Below are 16,025 nucleotides of genomic sequence, written 5' to 3' on the forward strand. Positions count from 1 at the left end.
TATGGGTAGTACTCGCCACAGTTGCCGGTGAGATAGATCAGCAGGTTGAGCGCTCGCTGCTTGCGATCTGAGCGTGATCTGCAGGTCACAGGTTCGAATCTCGGCAAGGCCAACTCATCCTTTCGAGGTTGATAAATGAGTAACATTTTGGTGGTGTGATACTGTATGTAAATATTTGCTCAGTAAAGCGCTTTGGATAAAGGCGCTATATAAATAACACATCATTATCATTCTGGGATTCGCAGTCCTGGGTGTATAATGGGTAACGTCAGGGCTGCAAGTCCCAGAATAACAGAATTAGAACCACAACCAGACTAGCATCTCCGGAATGGATAAGGTTGGCTTTAGATCACACTGCTTTGCGATATTCATGGGTGCCGACTTTTGATTTTGTAAAGGTGTGTGGTCAAAGTTCATCGTTTATATACTGCACTGTTATTCAATTCCCACCACTTTACTAAACTGTGTGATCCTGGACAAACCACCTCATCTCACTATGCATTATCTGCACACAATTGAAGCCCCTATAAATGATTATTTTCACACTGTATGCCATCAAAAATGCCACCCTTATGTGATTTCTCCTTGTATATTAGGTTTGATGATTAAAAGATCACACACTGCTAAGACATGAGGTCTTGATGTGGTTGTGATGTGTATATGGTTGTGCTGTTATGCTCTGATATACTTGTTTTAGGGATGTTGCTCTGATGACAATGTATTTGGGATACAAATGTGGCAGTGATTACATTTTTAATATGATTGTGATGTCACTTAGATATGTATATTGTAGGGGAAATAGTTGTTAGGTGGATGCAGTTGTAATATGATTGTGATGTGGCTGTGAGGAGTTTCGATATGAAGAAGATGTGGTTGTGATGGTTGTAATGTGGGTGTGGTTTTAATGAGGATATAATGCAGTTGTGATATTGATGTAATGTTTGATGTGGCTGTTGTGATGTGATTGGTATATGGATAGTATTGTTTTCTGATTATTACTTTGGTTGTAATGAAGATTTTCTAAGCAAATTAAATAATTCTAGAAAACCACAAGGTGGAAGAGAATGTGGTCAGAGCAATGGGTTTGGTAATGGTAGACATAGGCTTGGAAAATGTGTAAAAACACAGCACTAAATTAATTCGTTTCATAGGGATTACTTGAAATGTGCTCAAATCGCATGATAAATCACGTTAGGTTATGTTGTATGGCAATTGCATAGTGCCAAATGCCATTGGTATGGCCTGAAAGCGCTGTTGGATGAACGCCCTTCAGAGGACCAAGGTCCAAGGCCTGAGGTGTGGAGGATTCTAAATGCGTGTGAGCATTTTTAGCCAGCATGAGGGTAGGTAAAGAGTGGCTAAGTCCCTGATAGCAGCACATGGAGTGGCATGTGAATGCTGTGATAGACTATTAGGGGAGTAGGAGGGTCGAGGAGATTGATTATGTATACATCTAGACCAAATCTTTTTCGTAGGACTCAACTGCATTCTATTGGATGTGGTTTTGTGTGTTGTGAGGTTGAGTCATGATTGTTGCAGATGTATGCGTTTGGCTGGCTGTGCCCCAGGAAGGGCACAACTATATTTCATTGTGATGGAGTGCTAGACATACCAGTGCAACCCTGAATATCTGTAGGAGGAAGGTACAATGTGGCGCAGGTCAACAGCAAGATTCAAATGTGTAACCAACCCTGCGGCAGTGAAGAAAAATAGCAATGCGGCCAAAATAGACAGTAAGTTCAAAAAATGCAGGTCCAACATGATAATCCAACCCGACAATGTATTAATCATTATAGTAACATGATGATCAAACATAGTGTGATTGTATCTCTCTTTCCCCCATCCTGAATGGGAGCCTACAATTACCAGCATGGAAGGTAGTAAGCTTAAAAACTACTACTTAAGGTTTTACAACTGTACTGCCAAGCCCAAAGAAACAGAGTGAAAAATAAAATGGCACATTCACCTGTAGTTATTGTTTCACGAAGCATACAGCTTTATGTGCCCCTCCCATTTCTAATGACCTAACATTCAAACATGTTTGGGGACATACTGTAGCCCATTGCATTTTTTATAATTACACAAAAGTTGATAGAAGTCAAAAAGAAAAATCATTATAAATGATGTTCTTTTTAATGTAGCCTCTGTTTCAATTGAGTATTTTAGAAATAGTGTATCACCCAAACAGGACTACACGTTGTTTCTTGTTGCTACAGGGTCAGTTTAGTACCACGCAATTTGCGAATAGGAAAATGCACACAGCAAATACAGGTGAATACCCCAGCAGGCCATAAAAGTGGCCAGCATTTCCCAGAATTAAATCTCTGCACACTATGCAAGGAGGGATTGTCCTTGTCAAAATGATTGCAGAGATGCAGAGAAGCTGTTCAAAGCTATGCCATCAAAATCATCCTTCCGTGATGTAAGCATAATAGTGGTTGAGAGAAATGCTAGTGTACATACAATACCTGCATTTTTTGAGGTTGTCTGTTTTAGTTCAGCACACTGGGTAAATATGTAAATTAGTAATTTGTGTGGAATAAATCCATTATTGACCCAAGAGATAGTTAATTGCAGTTGAACCTTTTATACGACAATTAAAATCTAAAATAAATCCAACCAAAAGTCAGTACATTTTTCCCCAACATTAAAACCCTAAATAACTCCAACAAAAATGTTGAAACTAGGTTGAAATCGCTTTCCCAACATTTAAATCCAAATAAATCCAGTAGAAATGTCTAACTTACAATGAGTGTTACTGTGGCAATAAGACCCGAGGCAGTGGCCAATACCGCCCCAGGTAATGCCATCAGGGCCATACTTAACGAAGCCCCGGGGGCATTACCGTGGGTGGTATTGGCCCACTGCCTTGGGTCTTATTGCCATTAGTACCCCAGCCCATTAGACCGGGGTACTAATGGCATTTTTTTTTCTGTTTCACGCGTTTCGAAACAAAAAAACCAAAAAAGTGAAAAAAATGGCCACCGGGAAAGGGAAAACATAGTCTGTTTTCCCTTTCCATGGCTGCCATCGGGAGCAGACGCGCTGGGCACAGAAGTGTTTCTAGCGTGTTCGCCCCCAAGAACAGAAGAAAAAAGAAGGTAAGTGGGATTGGGAGGGTGGAAGGGAAAAAACATACCGTGGTCTCCGACGGGGGACGATGGAAGCCTCCAGCCGTGTGGAGGCTTGGAGCGGGGATGGCCTCACTCCGTGTCTCCACACGGCTGGAGGTTTCCATCGTCCCCCATCGGAGACCGCGGGATAGAAGGTAAGTGGGGTGGGGTGGGAGGTGGGAGGAAAGGGAAAATAATTCTTAACTGAGTTCCCGGCGGGGGATGAAGGAAGCCTCTAGGCATGGGGAGGCTCGGAGCAGGGATTGCCCCATTTCGAGCCTCCTAATTGGCTGAGGGGCTGCCACGCCCCTCGCCGGGAACAGTGTACCCGGTACGCACGGCGTACAAGGGAATACCGTGTGGTATGGCTCGCAAATGAGCCAATCGCCACACTGTATTCCTGTTGCGCCGCACGTGCTGGTTACTAATGGATTATTTTTACTGGGAAACAAGTTGTTAACAATCCACAATAAATCTTCCAATTTAAGACAAAACAATTTGTGCCTGTAAAAAATCCCAGCAAATATACACAAATTGAACACAAGACAGAAGTAACCCAGACACAATCCAACAAGTGGGTTTCTTTTTTGCTAGGGAAGGGCTACATACACCACAGGATTTAAACTTATGTTCATACATTTGCTTTCCATGTGAAATTGCTTAAGACATTTCTACAACTAACATAATTATTATAATGCAGTTCACAATGGATTAATGTTAAATGAGGCAGTGCGTGTTGGATAAATGAACGATCTATATAGATCGTAGGTACCTTATCTGTCAAACTAAAAAGCTATGTTCAGCCACACCCTATTTAGGTAATTACTCAGGGGGGTGACCCCGACTCACAGACTTGGAATCTCATTGCCACGACTGCATCCCACTGAACAGCAAAACCTCCTTTGGCATACCAGGCTGTTTGCCAGTTGGCCAGGATGGCCTCTGGGTGCCCTAAGCCTATGTACAATTATCTTGGAACCGAGGAAGCTTATGCCGGTGATGTTGGTGCCCAAACACTGGCCATGTCTGGAGCTCTGAACTCGTGAACTGAATTTCTCATGAATAGTCTCCCAAATGTACTGCCTAATTTGCCTACGTTTAAAAAAATAGAATTCTATTTCTGAAAAATTGTATAATTGAAGATTGGCTTCTTTGCATCCCTACTTAGCGAACTAACTACCACCACCCAGACCAGTAGGCTGACTAGTATAACCGCTTCACCATACCATCAGCACTGACTAAAAGAGACATATTATTAAGTTAGTGACTGCTATAGGTCACCACAAAAAGAAATCTTCCTACTTACACCAGAATCCCCCGTACCAAAACTGTCCTAGCAAAGCAGCAAAACACAAACCACAACACACCCTTTCACTCACCACAGTATCGCTGATTACCTCTTATACACTGTCTACAATGTACCCATGTCTATTTAAGATGGTTCAAAGGAACTTTTTCTCAATTCCTACCTGCCATGTTTCCCCAAGATGTATATCTGGTCCACTTTCAAGCTACCCCCCTGGAGCTCACTTCCACTGCCACATGGAGAATTGAAGGTATACAGCTGACAATGAACTCATTCACATGCTACAAGATTTTATCCCGTTACCACTTACGCAGCCTTGTACAGCGGCATGCCATCTGTTGCTACGGCAGGGAGACATTTTACCCATACTTGAAGAGCAATTTCTGCCAAGAAAACAGTAAAAAATCCCAGGCTCAATAATACACTCAACATTCTTGATAGAAACCACAACCTAAATGCATCACTTTTATGTTAAATGTCTGTAAGTACTGTGCCCAATGCCATGTGATGGGAATCTAGGCCTGTAAGAAGGAGAGGGTTGAGGCAAACCCACCACTTCAATGATTTTCCCTTCAGAGGAGGAACAATATGATGGTACTATCACAAATTACCAACAACACAGATCCAAAAGAGAGGAGTGGGTAGCAGACAAGTGCAAAACTCATACTAGGAAAACTCAGTTCCATTTTAGAGGATTGTGAGGCCTAACACAAATTCATGTTGGTCCCCACTTGAACGAAAAAACTTAAGGGTATCATAGGCCCTCATTTTGAGAGACCCAGTCTGGAAAAAAGTGCTTGTAAAATGGTTAACGGCACCTTTTCTGGACCAGGACACTTTGAGTCTGCCGGTAGGTGCTGTGAACTACCGGCAGGCCTGACCTACTGGTAGTTCCAGCTCCTAACGGCATAAAAATCACTGAAGCACCGGCACTGTTAATAACGGTGCGGGTGCTTCAGTGTTCCCATTCCCGTGGAGTCCTACAGAACTCCACGGGAATGGGAACTTACTATTCAGCTGCTGCGTGATATGCCGCAATTACCGGGATATCGGCAGCGTATTTGGTAAGGTTGCCTGTACGCTGCCGGTACTACTGTCGGCCTCCCAGCAATCTCATAATGAGGGCCAAATCTCTGCAATCCCCCTGAAAGCACAAATTAAATCTTAATATGCTGTTCCTGCACCAATAAAAATAAGCATGAGTTCTACCTCCAAGCCCCCTTTGACACTTAATCCTTACCAGATTCAGAACAATACATACATAGCATTTCAAGGGCAACATTAGCAGTTCATGATAAGTGTACCTATGTGCTCTAGCATATATACAGGACACCGTTTACTGAAGGCAACCACAAAGAATGGATACAGGCTGTACTATAGATGTAGGACGCAGAAAGGCGGATATATGAAAAAGGTACACAGACCCAATAATTATACTAAAACTGTGATAAGCAGCATCACAACAAGTGAAAGTACTCAAGCTTGGATACAGGAGACAGATTTGAAGCAATGTGAAATGCATACACCATAGTATAGAAATTGTATATGATTGAAAGCTACCAGGAAGGTGCACGTAGCTGAACATAGATTGAAATTGGAAAAGGGATATGGTTTACGGATTGGTGTAATGGTGAGCAAAGAAAGACTTGACTGTGCTGGGCAGTATATCAATAGGCCAGTGGTGTTACACAAAATGTGGGACTTCCCTTGCGACCCATGCTGAGGGACTCCCCTGCCCCCCAAGATCCACAACAAATCATGGACCATGACACATTCCTGGCCAGCCTGGACCACCATGCATGCACAATGCCCATGATGATCATACTGCAGCAGGGTCATGCCCACACTGCACTAGGTGTACGTTTTTTTTAATCAAATCTTACATTTTTCATCTAGCATAGAAACATGGAGGTGGTGCCTGGCCCCCATCCCACCAGTACCAGCCACTCTGTGGATGGCCAGTATTATGTGCTTTAATAATACCTTAAAAAAGTATGTACATGCTTGCTGAGCTAATACATGCTAGTATATTGCTAGCTAAATATCCTCATTTAAGAACATACTCCTGTATTATTTGCCCTTAATACCACTTAAAATATCATGCCACAGGAAATAGCACATGATGATGCTGGCTTCCCACATGCTTCCCACTGTACCATATAAGAGCACACTCCATGCTGACGTTGCTCTTCATGCCAATATAAAATGCAATGCCACATTAAAACATCACTGTGCTGCCTACAGAAGAACTCCCCCATGTAATAACACTCATGTTCACTTAGCCCTAAAATCCGGTAATAAAAATCCAAGCCTCAGTAAGAACACATCATCTCCTTGCTAACTGCACTATTTCTATTGCACAAATGCTCTCCCCATGTCAGAACAATCATCACGTTGATGTGGCCCTTATGCCAGTAAAAGAAAAACATGCCTCACTAAGAAGACATCACCTCCTGGCTACACAAATACATCCCCAAGACCATGTAAGAACACTCATCATGTTGCTGACTTCTCCCATAGATCAAGTAAAACATGTAATCACACGGTAAGAAAACAGTACTTGGCTGGTTGGTAAAATGCCATCCCCATATGAGAACAGACATTGTGATGGCCAAGCCTTGCCCTTAATGCAAGTAAAATGCCATGACACAGAACCAAAATGTCCAGGATGCCTGCCCTTTGAGCCATCACCATATAAGAACAGACATTGTGAAGGCCAAGCCTTGCCCTTAAAACAAGTAAAATGCCATGACACAGAACCAGAATTTCCAGGATGCCTGCCCTTTGATACCCCACACCATACCCGCTTCCACGTAATCAAACTCATCAAGCTGGCTTTGTCCAAAAATGGCAGTAAAGCATGCCATGTCACTGCAAGAAAATGACAATACTGGAATACCCCCTGGGCTCATGTGCCTCACTCAAATATTCGTATCCATTCACCCACTAATCATTCATCCAAACAACATCTCTAAAAAAAATGCTATTCTGGGCACCCACAACATTCACACTGCATGCTCATTTACATGCGCACTCACACCCATACATACACGCCATTCACACTGTACTGTCAATCATCGGTGAACTAGACAGTAACACCTTCAAATGCACACACGCACACATACACATCCCACGACCTCACACACTTGCAAGCGTACTACTCACATACAAACATTTATTTTTTATGCCCATCTAAGGTCCGGATGCTCCACTCGATTCCAGGCCTCTGGCTCCTGTGCTCTGTGCAGATAAGAACCAGGATGCAGGCAGAGCTTTCTGGTTCCTGACATGCGCAGGTGTGCTGGAGGTGGAGTGGCTGCTGCGGCTCCATCTCGCGCTGACACCGCTGATACCCTAGTCCTGACTTGAGAAAGAAATGTATTTTTCTAACATCAGCTACATGAGACATGGGGCAGAGGGGCCCCGGCTACACCATTGCAATGGTCACTGTTAATGTTTATGAAGCAACATTTGCTTCATTTCAACCATGAGTGAGAGTTTTTTGAAGAGCAGGCAAGTGGCTAAATAATGCCACCATAATGATAGAAGGCACACCTTTTCTCAGAAGACAACATGGCACTATACAGTGGGATAACTTCATTTGTCACGGATAACTCCATTGCCCAACGACAGAGCCAGTGTATGAGCCTTACTGGTTTGGTTCCAGAGTCTTGGCTACTTACCTCTAACAATGTACACTTTATTCTCCTCTTTTGGTGCGGCTGCCAGTTTCTGCAAGCCTCATTTGGAATAAGTGAGTTAAAAACCAGCAAAATACTGACGCCATGTTAGTTTTTATAACTAACGCTATCTGGTTCAGATCCATTGTTTTGTAGCACAGCATGTGTTACTATAACTAAAGGTAATGGACAAAAAGATCACATCTAAAATGCTGAATACACGTTTAATGTTCATTCAGCATAATAGATCAGATCGAAGCCCATAACACCAAATAGGTGAGTGCTGGTTGCAGTGGTGTGCCCCGTCCTCCCAGTTCAGTATTATAGGCTGCAGGAGTCGCGAGGCTGTCCCCAACATACATTGAAGGCAGTGTGGGGCAAGTGGGCTCCGTAATCTTTGGGGATACGTTCTTTTAACGTACCTCCATAAATAAAGTGTATATACTCTCATGTGTATCAAACTCATAGAGAGGAAAGGCTCTATCAGCCTAGCCAGCATGTGATACGTTGATCAGGCATATCTCTGCAACGAGTTCTAAACACTGACATATCTTCTGAACCATAGTGGCAGTCAAATTTAGTAATGATCATTTAAACGTTGCTTATTGCTCAAGAAGAATATATTTCTGACAGAAAGGTGAAAACACTCCACAACTTTTGCTATAGTGAACACACTTACTGTATGTACTATTGTGAACAGATTAGGGGTTAATTGATCACAAAGGAATGTACTTGTCAACAACAGAACGTAGCAGCACACTATACAATATCATGATGTGTGGCATTCATTTTATTTAAATAAATGTGCACTGACATCTTGAAATCAGTCATCCATGTGGGGGCTACTCCCAAAGTTCTGGTCCGGGCATGTGTCACTTGCTCTTCCATGAAGACGGCAAAGGGAATTTCTATCTTTACTTTGTCAAAAATGGAATTAACGGACCAGTAAAATGGGTACTAAAACCTTGTCATTTTTTTCTGACAAGAAATACTAACTCATAATATTAATGAGGAAGCTAAACCAATGTATTCATGAGATGAGTTTACAATATTGTTTTAAGCACCATCCATACAGTGACACAGCAGACTAGTCTCCATTCTAAATTTCCAACACATCCTCAAGTATGAATGCCAAGATTATTAGCTTTGAGAATATTACCTAAAAGGTGTGAGAGAAATAGAACCGATCCCACAAGAATTGGAATCAAGATGCGTATGTTTAAAAGAAAACTGCTGTATGTACTTTCTGAACAGGAAGACACAACAGTGAGATCAGCTGGAAAGAGAGTAGCAATCGTCCTCCATGATGCATCAAACAAAATACAATATAGCGATTACATTACAAAGACTTAAATGAGGTTTCCACTGCCCACTGACCAAAGTCCTATCAATGAAACTCATGAATGAATGACTATGAAAGGGCAAAAGGGTGATAAAATAGTTGGTGGATTCCCAAAGAGGGTTAGTTTCTTACCATCCTAGAACCAAAAATTACAGCCATATACATTCTACTGAAAATCCATAAAGACGGCAGCATTTTGCCGGTGGACCCATAGGGTTTGCGGTATGGAAAAAAGTGCTGGTAATAACGTTTCCCTCACTTTTCCGGACCGGCAAACTACTATGTTTCTGGTGGGGGTTATATCACTTGCCTCTAGCCTAGAGCTGTTCAGGTTCTCTGAAGAAGGATTAGATATATCCGAAACGCACCAGACAGAAAGGAGTACAAAGGATGATCCTCTTTAATGACTTCTTTAATGGACTAACTGACATTCATTAAGAATCTTATACTGTTATGTCAAGTTTTTGCAAATTATGTGAATAATTGTTTATAATCTTAACACATGACACAAATTGTTTATCATCAAACTTTAAACAAATATAATATATGTACTGGTTTTTGAGTGAAATTACAAAGATTCTTGACACTCATTTAATGCCCCAGAGCGTGAACAAAGGTGGCAAGACAGCTGTAACACATTTCTGCCTGTCTTCTGCATTTTTGCTTACTCTCCAGGTACTTTAAAAAAAGAGCCACAGTATTTTTCTTCTTAAAAAAGTGCTAAGGAGAAAACAATAATTTTTTCACCTTTTTTACAGATCAGAAGAAGAGATGACACCAGGTGAAAAGAATCGGATAGAGCATTCCAAAGAAGAGAAATTCATTCATATTGCTTGTTCTCTTAACACATGGATTTTCAAGGAAGAAGAGAACTTTGCTTCTTGTACTATGTTGTTTGCCAGACATAATGAATTTCTGAGGCAGGTATGATGGATACTGAAAATGAATGGCTGTAAAAAATACAGCACACTTTAAATTGAATCCTGCCTTGAAAATCTAGCCAGTGAAGTGATTTTAAAATAGGGAAATGTGATTGAATTGTTTTGCGCCAGCGATAAGTAGAGCTGAGAAAAATGACAATGGTAATGATAATGATGTGTTATTTATTTAGCGCTTTTGTCAAGGTGCAGTGCATAGAACATATTTACATTCAAAACAGACATTAAGGTGCGGAAAAAAAACCTTTTTGAGAGACCTAGCAGGAGAGGATTTCCTCCATTAATGAGCAAGAGCACCAAGGACAGTAAAACCGATTAAGACCAACTAAGAGATTTGGTATTTTGCAGCTTGCGCTCTTCTTCAACATGTGAAATTTCATGGAAATTTCAGAATATAATCCAAAACTGAGTGATCAAGCATAGGATAAAATTAAAAGTTAAACACAATTTTTACCAAGAATACAAAGCCAAACTTCAACAGCTAGCCTCTTGGTTCCTGTACAGTGCTGCATGGGTTTGTGGTTGTTAGCGTCCCCATGGTGCCAGTAGCAGCAGCTACCACTGCACCTCCCCAAACAGGCACAGTGCTCATCTCTCCTGGCAATCTTTCACAGGTGCATGGGTGGGGCTGTACTCAAGGGTGTTTAGCTGCTGGAGTTCCCACAGTGTCAGTAGCAGTAGTAGCAGCCACGCTTACATGCACACACCCACAAACAGGGGAGTGACATTAGATATAGAAAGTGTGCACAATTGAGAAAGTGTTTGCAGCTTCTGGAAATGGTGCTTGGTCTGGATGGCAGCTCTGTGCTGAGCTCCTGGGTCTCTTCTACCTAAGCACACTTTGAGCTTAAAAGGCAACATTTAAGATACCCAATAGCAGTAAACATGCCACCTCACAGAACACCGGCCCAGCCAAAAGAACTAAGGATGATTAGGACAACCCAAATCAGTAGGGTTGGCTTGACATGAGGGGAGAGATGATAGGCTATTGAATGTCTTTACACAACTATATCAAGATATGGGGATACAGAAGAAAACATGGTAAGATTGAAGAAAGTCCAGTAGGGTCTAAATGTAAAAATCACTGAACTGGAGCTAAGGAAATCTAGCGGTGAATTATACTATATAATAAAAGGCAGATGTTTGTTTGTCCAAAACTGTCCTTTCTGCTTTTATAATTATAATTATAATGTATAATGGGTTATTTATAACAAGCATAATACCCAGAGGTTTCTAATCACGGACCCGGGGATCAAACCTGTGTTGTTCCACATCGTCTTGCCCTTGAGCTATCCTCCCTCACCTGTTATCGCCGCTAGAGGGAGCTGTTGCCTTATGCATACAACAATACGCCTTCAAGTTCATCTTCCAGGTAAACAAACTGTGTATTTCAACAATAATAATATACATTTAGCTGCAGAAATGGCCCAAGACAGGGAATCCACATTAACAGCATATTTCAAGTTGCATACACTAAGATATATTTGAGTCCAAAACCATAAGTGGAATCCAAGACAATGAGAAGCAGATACAAAAAATTGTCTGTATGTGCTATGCAAGATCCTTTACAAATGTTTTGTTTCTGTTAACTTAAATTACGTTAAAATGCACCACTTTATATATTTACACTCTGAAAATATCTTCCTTTACACACATTAGCCCGCATACACAGGATTTTCCACTGGTGTCTTTATACTGGATTGAAATTGCTGGTGGGACAGTTTTCTAATGATCTTGGAAAAGCACAGGAAATTATGCCAGAGGGGGAAAATCAAACTAGGAGGAGCATCCTGTGGTTGATTTCCAAAAGACTTTGAGGAAGGGAAGATATGTTTTTTCTAAAAACTTGTCCTTTCTGGCATGCGTATCTGGCGTGTGTAGGTGGGGAGAATATGGCACTTATAGATCACTTGCTCATAAACCCTCAAATTGGAAAAGACCAAGGGCGGGGAGGCCTTTCCTGTCAGTCAACATGTCCACATTGCTAGCGAAATACTGAGAGCGGCGGGGCAGCTTTTTGGCATCTCACCTGCTCTCATCATTCTGTGTATTGTAAAGAGTGCCAGCCATGACAAATAAGGGGTCACATGAAAAGGTTATGTCCCAACACTTTCTACTCTAGAGCCCTCATGAGTGTGCCAGCACTCTACCCCAATTTGAAGGGAAGGTAAAGGCAGAGATATGTGAAGTTGTGTGCAATATATTAAATAAGGTGATGTGCTGGGACAAGAAAACTGAAGATTACGCATTATGCACAACTGCAGTGCAAAAATGTACTTTGCAGTGGTGTTACACTACATTTAAACACATGTGCCATCTGATGATCGCAATGTTGCAATCAACTCCCCCTGTGGTGATGAGGATACGTCTGACAACATGTCTGGAGAAACCTGTCTGTTGACTTGAGAAAGAGACCCAACCACAACCCGATGCACTGATTGCCACTATCAGGGCTGTGATGCTCTGCTGGCTCCCTACCATCTATGTTGAATAGGTTGAAATTACCTAGATTGCAGAGCAGACGCATAATCACCTGTTAAGGAATGAATGCAAATGCAAATTGGGTGCATTTCAGGATGGTGATCAGCCAGGTAGAGAGGAGGACACCAACGTGCAAGATACTCTGGAGGCTCATCTCTAAGCTAATGACACCATGACCCATCAAATTGAGCAAGCAGGAAAAACTGACAACCACTCCACATCTTTACACGGACTACCCAACACCACCTTGGCTATTCCTTTCTCTTGCCACTCTTTGTCAGGTACTGTACCACCTAGCACCTGCCTTAATCTGTCCATCCGTCACCTACTCTGTGCATGCTCTCACTTCCGATTCATCACCATCCTTGTCCCACCCCACAATTGGCATTTTTCATGACCTTGAAAGTGCCACCAACAAATGTGCTTTCAATTCAGCCCTCCATCTCCAACACTTGGAAGGGACCTCCACACTTTGCCAGCACAGTCCTGCCCATTTGAATGTCTCTATACAATTGCCACTGTTGATATGCTTGCTGGAATGACCCTATAAATACCCCTCTTTGTTACCCTGTGCATCTGATTTGATGTCGTACTCTTCAGGATTCATCATCAAGGAATTCAGAGAAAACATTGCCATGTCTGGGTCTCTCTACCTAAGCAAGGGGAAAACCCCAAAAAATTTTGTTAGCCACAGTCGGGAAGTGGGCAGAAGCATCGGAATTCTCATATTGGAAGCTGTTGAGTAGAGAGGAGAAACCTAAACATTATCTAGTTGGCAGGTCTCATGCAGTGGAAATAACAAATAAAATTCAGGTATCTAGCAGAACCAAAAAAAAGCTATCTATTTCTTAAACCACTGTGGGTTTAAAATAGCAGAACACCAGTGGCATCTCAGTCAAATGTCACCCTCACCACACCAAAGGTTGATCAGTAGAGCTATATTTTTCACAATTAGAAGTCCCACTAAAACCCCTGCTTTTTTTGTTCTGTGTGCGACTTGATTGGGACAACAAGTCTTCATCATCAATCTGATGTTTTGTCTATAACTAGGTATCTTGCCATAGCCTCAACCAATGTTGTGCTGTTTAACTTTTTTAAATATACATTTTCCATATTGGGGCATTGCCAGGCTTCTACTGTGGTCAGATACGATAGCCCAGGTAAGAACAATGATTGACTGTCAGAGGTGGCTGCTTGTGAAACTTTGAGCAGTGTGGCTTGATGGTATGGTACAGCACTAGGTCTTTTCTCTAGTACAAAGCAGAGGTGAACACGGAGGTGCAGATGAAAGTAGGCAGCGGCAGGCATGATTACTGCTGCTATGGGGTGCTGACTTGTGCGGAAGAGTGGACACTGGATCTATGTACCCTCTGCCCCCTTTTACCAGCAGAGAGTGAGTGAGAGGTGCAGGGAGGTGCTTGGAGTGAACAGCGTGCAGAAACCCTCTGGGGAACAACGTAAGGCAGTGAGGTGGAACGAGCCACTGAGGTGGGTGCCAAGACTTCAACAAAAAAAAAAGAGAAACTGTGATTAAGTCATTGCCTAACCCATATTCTGTGGTGGCAGCGGATATTGGTTTGAGTTTGTTCTGTTTTGTTGTAGTAGGCTACACATAGTACTGTGGGGCACCTTGGGCAGCACCACTAACAGCTAACAGCAGTACTGATAGCGCTCAAAAATCTGCTTATAGCATATCCTGTGGTTGGGGGGGGGCTAATTTTAGTGGCCTCTTGCAAAGAGTGTTTGGTGTCTGGTGGATATATAGTGACAAATCAGCATGGGAAGTGGCGTGCTAGGTGGTTATCTGTGGGCAGAAATCACTGTGAAGACTTTCTGATGTGTCCACTATAAGGAGGAGGAGCGCTGAGCACCAGTAGCTGGAGAATGCCTTTAGAAACCACACAATAAGTGGTTATCTGTGGCTTTTTGTGATCACAAAGATAAAAGAAGGATTTATGACACTGACAGTTATACGCTTTTACTTCTTTGAACAACTCTGTAAATGTGAGTACATTTCCTGTTTGCTATTTGGATAAATTACACCACTCTGGCACTGCCACCATCGTTCTTCCTTTGGAGTGCTAGCACCTGTGGTTAGCTAGTGCCTTACTTAAAAGTATGACAGCAGCTAGTCGAAAATAAGCGCTGCGCAGCAAAGACCGAATAGCCTTTGTGTGTACATTATCAACGACTCACACGTTGAAAAGGAAAACATGCACACAAATAAATAATTGTACAAAAGCTATTGCAGCAGACGTCATGGATACTATCAGTGAGGTGAATGTTTAGAAGACAGCGATAGAGGGAAAATGACAGCCTTCTTAAAACCGACAACAAGAACGGACTTAACATTTTTCAACACCGAGGTACTCACCCTCCTCAGTTTGTTCTGATGTACCGACCAATGAAGAATTAATTATCTCTGACTCCTCACTTGGAAATCCAATAGATAACAAATCTCTACTGAACATGTGCCTTTGCTTGCAAAAATAATCTAATGTGGATAACAACGAAGTAATCACATCAGAGAACTACTCTTTGTGCACCACCTTTTTTAAAAGTACTGCTACATACTTGTCTAAGACACCAGAGCAAACCTAAATTGCAGAAAATAGTTTGCCTCATCTCCTCGACATCACATTGACATCAAACAAGTTTCACAGATTTGGACATGTCTAAATTGGACCCAAGCTTGGAACCTGTGTTTCTGATTATATTAAAAGTACTATAAGTAAGTACATAAATATCAGCACGTGATCAAACATGGTCTGACTAGTTTAGTTTATGATTCTTTCTTCACATGATTTTTTAACTACTGAAAAATCAGAGAATTAGCATCACAGGGAAATATTTTGAATCCTTCAGTTATCATAATACCTGATTCAGGTTTAGTACAAAAGTATGTTCACCACATTTAAACCAACCTAAAGGGAGGACTAATGAAAACGTTAGAAGTTCTAATGTTCAAGCTGTTATATATACGAGTCAGGAGGCCACTACATCGGGCCTAAGGTGGACTAACTATTCTCCAAATAAGGAAAAACAAGGCAAAAAAGGATGCACTTAGTAAATAAAAAAGAATTTTCAGTAGTTTCACAAACACTAGGCACATAATTCCTGAAAAATATGATAGGTATTGTAACGAAAAAGAGTATAGTAAAACAC

Source organism: Ambystoma mexicanum, chromosome 6q (assembly GCF_040938575.1).
Source record: "Ambystoma mexicanum isolate Mex_15411 chromosome 6q, UKY_AmexF1_1, whole genome shotgun sequence".
Taxonomy (NCBI): domain Eukaryota; kingdom Metazoa; phylum Chordata; class Amphibia; order Caudata; family Ambystomatidae; genus Ambystoma; species Ambystoma mexicanum.